General features: G+C 41.2%; 1 protein-coding gene across 6 annotated transcripts in view; it reads right to left on the minus strand.

Moving 5' to 3' along the window:
* The window catches only part of TAOK1 (TAO kinase 1), a 160,303-nt gene that overhangs the window by 152,577 nt on the left and 845 nt on the right, over window positions 1-6,881 (minus strand). For 2 of the 6 annotated variants that reach the window (XM_063705863.1, XM_055388589.2), the window contains exon 2: window positions 392-487. The exons of 3 other annotated variants lie outside the window; for them this stretch is intronic. The gene's annotated coding sequence lies outside the window, so the exon portion shown is untranslated. Of the gene's footprint in view, window positions 1-391; window positions 513-6,881 lie in introns of all 6 variants that reach the window. One more of the 6 variants, XM_055388588.2, reaches the window with a different exon arrangement.

Here is a 6,881-nt window from a genome sequence, read left to right on the forward strand (position 1 = left end):
CATGGTGAAACCCTGTCTCTACTAAAAAAACAAAAACATTAGCCAGGCATGGTGGCACATGCCTGTAATCCCAGCTACCCGGGAGGCTGAGGCAGGAGAATCACTTGAACCCGGGAGGCTGAGGTTGCAGTTAGCCGAGATCACGCCATTGCACTCCAGCCTGGGCAACAAGAGCAAAACTCCATCTCTAAAAAAGAAAAGAAAAGAGAAGGAAAGAGAAAAGAAAAGAAAAGAAGCCTGGCGCAGTGGTTCACATCTGTAATCCCAACACTTTGGGAGGCCAAGGCAGGCGATCACCTGAGGTCACGAGTTCATGACCAGCCTGACCAACATGGAGAAACCCCGTCTCTACTAAAAATACAAAAAATTAGCTGGGCATGGTGGCGCATACCTGTAATCCCAGCTCTTGGGAAGCTGAGGCAGGAGAATCGCTTGAACCTGGGAGGCAGGGGTTGCAGTGAGCGAGATCATGCCATTGCACTCCAGCCTGGGCAACAAGAGCAAAATTCCGTCTCAAAAAAAAAAGAAAAGAAAAGGTGAGGCATAAATAGTTAAATAAAGAAGTTACCACAGGCCTGGTACTGTGGCTCATGCCTGTAATCCCAGCTCTTTGGGATGCTGAGGAGGTAGGACTGCCTGAGCCCCCATGAGTTTGAGACCAGATTGGGCAACATAGAGACCCCGTTTCTAGAAAAAAACTTTAAAATAAGCTAAGTATGGTGGCACAGGCCTGCAGTCTCAGCTACTCACGGCTTGAGCCCTGAAGGTAGAGGCTGCTATGGGCCATGACTGTGCCACTGCACTCCCACCTGGGTGACACAGCAAGACCCCGTCTCAAAAAAACAAAAAAAACAAAAACTGAAAAAGTTACACATTTACGCTAGTAAATGGTGACATACACATATATATACATGTATATACATATATACATGAATCTACATATATACATATATACATGAATATACATATATATGTATATATATAATTTTTTTTGGGGGGGGGGGAACGGAATCTCACTCTGTTGCCCAGGCTGGAGTGCAATGGCACGATCTCAGCTCACTGCAACCTCCGCCTGCTGAGTTCAAGCAACTCTCCTGCCTCAACTTCCTGAGTAGCTGAGACTACAGGTGCGCGCCACCATGCCCGGCTAATTTTTTGTATTTTTAGTAGAGACGGGGTTTCACCATGCTGGCCAGGCTGGTCTCGAACTCCTGACCTTGTGTTCTGCCCACCTTGGCCTCCCAAAGTGATGAGATTACAGGCGTGAGCCACAGCACCCAGCCATTTTTTTACTTTTTTATTATCTTCTTGAGACGGAGTCTCACTCTGTCACCCAGGCTGGAATGCAGTGGCACGATCTTGGCTCACTGCAACCACTGCCTCCCAGGTTCAAATGATTCTCCTGCCTCAGCCTCCCGAGTAGCTGGGACTACAGACACATGCCACCACGCCCGGCTAATTTTTGTATTTTTAGTAGAGATGGGGTTTTGCCACGTTGGCCAGGCTCATCTGGAACTCCTGACCTCAGGTGATCCACCCGCCTCAGCCTCCCAAAGTGCTGGGATTACAGGCGTGAGCCACCATGCCCAGCCCTTTTTTTTTTTTTTTTTTTTGAGACAGAGTTGTACTCTGTTGCCCAGCTAGAGTGCAGTGGCACAATCTCAGCTCACTGCAACCACTACCTCCCAAGTTCCAGCGATTCTCCTGCCTCAGCCTCCCAAGTAGCTGGGATTACAGGCACACGCCACCACGCCCAGCTAATTTTTTGTATTTTTAGTAGAGACGGGTTTCCTCCACATTGGCCGGGCTGGTCTTGAACTCCTGACCTAAAGTGATCTACTCACCTCGGTCTCCCAAAGTGCTAGGATTACAGGCGTGAGCCACCACGCCCAGCCAACATTAATATATAGTAAGTGCCAATTTTATTATTGGTAGCTGCAAACCAGAAAGTTTTGTTCCATCCTATTATTTGATAATATTTCTCAGAAACTAAACTTTGAATGTCTTTCTAAATGTTACAGTAATTCATCTACTTCTAAACCTGCATAAAACTATTTGATCAAATAATTTTATCAAAAGGAAAAATTAGCCCCTTCTCAGCTTTAAAGATAAATTAGATGGTAATTAAGTGCCATTATATTTAAATATCAACCTACAGCATAACGGTCACTGGCATTTTTAGGAGGCTGCAGTATATCTATTATGCAAGGCACTTAATAATTTATACTTTTACTTACTTTATTTACATGCCAGGTACTTAACATTTTAAAAACTCTTCCAACTTTTATAGGATATTTAATTTTGTCATCAAAAAGGTATAGCCTTAGACTGTATTTTAGAACAAAAAGTCTGCTTCTGGCACAAATAGACTGATACAGAAATAACTGTTACCAAATGATGACAGAAACGTCCCAACTGAAAATAATTGTTGCTAGTCCCTCCACACAACTTTTTAATTCATGTAGATTTTTAGAAGGTATGAGACATCTTTAATGAAATTAAACATCAATTTTTATTACTAAAAACTAAAATACTTTAAGAATGGAATGAACTAATACAGGTTGTATCCTCTCATATTTTATAATAGGAAAACCTGAAGAATAATTTTTAAAATCCAACCATTAATAGTAAGTACGGAAATCGGGCCGGGTGCAGTGGCTCATGTCTGTAATCTCAGCACTTTGGGAGGCCAAGGCAGGTAGATAGCTGGAGCTGAGGAGTTCAAGACCAGCCTGGGCAACATGGCAAAACCCCATCTCTACAAAAAAAAAAAAAAAAAAAATTAGCCAGACGTGGTGGCATGTACCTGTAGTGCCAGCTACTTGGGAGGTTGATGTGGGAGGAGCACTTGAACCCGGGAGGCTGAGGCTGCAATACGCTGTGATCACGCTATTGCATTCCAACCTGGGTGACACAGCAAAAACCCTGTCTCAAATTCAAAAAAAAAAAAAAAAAAAAGTACACATACCTAAAGGCAGGTGAGCATATGTTGGTACTCTGCTTAATGAACATCTCAATTTTATGCGAAACTTTACTAGAGAAATAACACTTTTTTATTTGTTTCGTTTTGTTTTGAGATGGAGTCTTGTTCTGCCGCCCAGGCTGTCAGGCAGTGGCGCGATCTCAACTCACTGTAACCTCCACCTCCTGGGTTCAAGTGATTCTCCTGCCTCAGCCTCCCCAGTAGCTGGGGTTACAGGCACCCACCACCATGCCTAGCTAATTTGTTTTATTTTTGTAGAGACAGGGTCCCACTCTGTTGGCCAGGCTGGTTTCGAACTCTTAACCTCAGGTGATCCGCCCACCTTGGCCTCCCAAAGTGCTGGAATTACAGGCTTGAGCCACCACACAGGCTTTTGTTCTGTTTTTAGACAGTCTCACTCTGTCACCCAGGCTAGAGTGCGGTGGCATGATCACAACTCACTGCAGCCTCCATCTTCTGGGCTCAAGCAATCCTCCCACCTCAGCCTGCCAGGTAGTTAGAACAAGCACGCACCATCACGCCCCACTAATATTTTCATTTTTTATTTTTTGGAGACAGGGTCTCACTATGTTGCCCAGGCTGGCCTCAAACTCCTAGGCTCAAGTGATCCTCCAGCCTCAGCCCCTAGCATGCTGGGATTATAGGCATAAACCACCATGCCTAGCCCATGCTAATTTAAAAAAAAAATTTGTTTTTGTAGAGACAGGGTCATGCTATGTTGCCCAGGCTGCTCTTGAACTCCTGGCCTCAAGCAATCCTCCCACCTCAGCCTCCCAAAGCGCTGGCATTACAGGCCTGAGCCACTTTGCCCAGCCCAGAAATAACACTTTTTTGAAGGGATTCGTTCACATATGATCCTCATCCAAACAGCAACCCTCAACTAATATGTACCAAAAATGCTCCTCATTTCTAAAAGATTAAATTAGTATGAGTGCAATTAATTGTTATAAGTAACAGAGACTAGTGAAAACAAAACAGAGATACAAATGAAAAATTAAGTGATTTTAATATACAAATAAGCCAAATGCAAAACACAGAATTTATTTCCAGGTGAAAGACATGAAAGACAGATTAATCTCAACTCTAATTTCAATGCCAACAACTGACCCCTAGATATCTTCTGGATTTACTAAATATTCATGTCTATTAAGAACTGGCAAATTTGCCGGGCACGGTGGCTCAAGTCTGTAATCCCAGCACTTTGGGAGGCTGAGGCGGGCAGATCACAAGGTCAGGAGATTGAGACCATCCTGGCTAACACAGTGAAACCCCGTCTCTACTAAAAATACATAAAATTAGCTGGGCTTGATGGTGGACGCCTGTAGTCCCAGCTACTCAGGAGGCTGAGGCAGGAGACTGGCGTGAACCCGGGAGGTGGAACTTGCAGTGAGCCGAGATCGTGCCACTGCACTCCAGCCTGGGCGACAGAGCAAGACTCCGTCTCAAAAAAAAAAAAAAAAAAAAAGAACTGGCAAATTATTAAAATAAATCATACTCATGGTTAGTTATGAGCATCCAGTCTTTCTAGTATCCTGTAATTAATGAGTTGCTTTCTTACTGTTAAAATGGCATCGTAACATGGGCCCAAATATCATGTATACACTTGTTATACAGAAAGTTTATTTTATATCAACACCCATTCAATTACTTGCCATATCCTCACTTCTCCCAAAATCGACATTATAAAAAATACGATAATTATTTTCTATTCAGTGCCCTCATACTTCTGATTCTGTACATTGCTGTACTTCTTTAAAACCTCTCAGAGTTTAAATTTGTTTGCAATACTATCCTTTGGTTTGGAAGCAATGTTTTGTTACTGTCAAGATAATATTAAACTATTAAAAGCCTTTAAATCCAGCTGATTCTCAGAAATTCTTCCACCTATAAAACATGAGAATTATAACCAAATTAACAAATCAGATATCAGAATGCCAAAAATTAAGTCATTAAAAGAGAATCCAGTGAAAGAGCCAGTTGTGAAAGAACAGGAAGTGATGTACACTGCCATTTTGTAGATGAACTATTTAGAAACGTAAGAAGTGCCATACTAATCTAGAATCAACTCAGACTAACAGCTCTCAGCATTTTCTTTCTGACAGTGGCATCAGAGGTCATCTGAAATAACCCTCAGGCAATTTTTCCTTAATAATGTATTTATCTAATTGATCATGAACATACTTTTCCACTTTTAGGCAACATTCCTACCAGCTATGAAAAAAGAGAGTTGTTTTTTTTTTGGTTGTCCTTAGTTATAGCATGCTGAAATATAGCAAGTAAATAGTTAACCTACACCCTATGTAAATCCTTTAAGTTTTGTAGCCTCTATTGATAAATCCTCTCTGCCTACAACTTTCCAAGGTAAAAGCAGTCACTCCTTACTGAGCAGTATGCTTCGATCAACACATGCTAGTATATATGAAATAATTATCAACAACAAGCCATAATACGGAGAATCAGACTTCCTGGCATAATTTGCCATAATGGAGAAAACTCTACATATCAACAACATGCAGCTTTGTCCCATGAAATAAATACTCAAATGAATAGTGTTATTTCAATGAATTGAGATGACCATTAAAAGGGAATAAAGAAAGCAAAGAGAATTCCATCTTCTGAGAAAAAAAATAATAAAACTTATTTAACATACCATGTCTCCTACATCAAAATCATGATATAAAATGACAGAAACTAAGTTAGTGCCTAGCGCTACTACTAACACCTTTAAAGCCCTATCTTAAAACAGGTTTCAAAATGCAACGAACACACCAAAAAAGCTCTATTGGACAACATTTAATGACAACATAAAATGTAGATGGCATTTGAAGTATTTAAAAATAAGTCACTAAGTAGAGCTGAAAACACTAAATACACCAAAGACAACTCATTATCTGTACACATTTTAGTCTTTTTCTTCACTTTGGGAAAAAATTAATTCTATTAATAGTCATATGTGGAATATTTTGAAATCACATCACCAGTATTTACTAAACACTTGAAAAAAATGTATCATCAGTACATGGAGACTTGAAAACTACTCTTTGGTCACAAAAAGCACTTGGCAGCACATTTCCAGAATGTTTAAATTTTTATTTATTTCTACTCAACTAAGAACAAAACCAACAAGTACTACTGTAAACCAGATAAGATGATCTGCTTTCAGACAAACATGACAGGTAGCAAAAGAAGTGAAAAATGACTGACTACAGAAAATAGATCATAGAATAATTAGGCAGATTAATAAGAACAAAGAAACAGCTGCAGAAAGGTTTGTAACCTTACCATTTTTTAAAAAATCCAATTTCAATATTATACACAACAGTATCAACCCTAAAAATTCACAGCTTAGGGAGAAATGCCCATCAGACAGGCTGTCTGTATGTAATAATTGTTAATAATTTTTTTTTTTTTGAGACGGAGTCTCGCTCTGTCGCCCAGGTTGGAGTGCAGTGGCACCATCTCGCCTCACTGCAACCTCCGCCTCCCGGGTTCAAGCGATTCTCCTGCCTCAGCCTCCCGAGTAGCTGGGACTACGGGCGCGTGCCACCATGCCCGGCTAATTTTTTGTATTTTTAGCAGAGACGGGGTTTCACCGTGTTAGCCAGGATGGTCTCGATCTCCTGACCTCGTGATCCGCCCGCCTCGGCCTCCCAAAGTGCTGGGATTACAGGCGTGAGCCACCGCGCCCGGCCAATAATTCTTCATGAACTACAAAAGTCATAGAAAAAGAAAAGGGAAATGAGGATGAGGAGGTACAAAATTATTTTATTTGAATTCTAACTAAAATCCAACCTGCTCACAAAAAAATGTCAATCCAGACATCTCTCAAAAAGAGAGACATCAAAACTGTTCTAACAGGAGAGGTGTCCCTCTCGAGAGGCCATATCCCCCAACAATA

The sequence above is a fragment of the Gorilla gorilla genome, chromosome 4 (assembly GCF_029281585.2).
Source record: "Gorilla gorilla gorilla isolate KB3781 chromosome 4, NHGRI_mGorGor1-v2.1_pri, whole genome shotgun sequence".
NCBI lineage: Eukaryota > Metazoa > Chordata > Mammalia > Primates > Hominidae > Gorilla > Gorilla gorilla.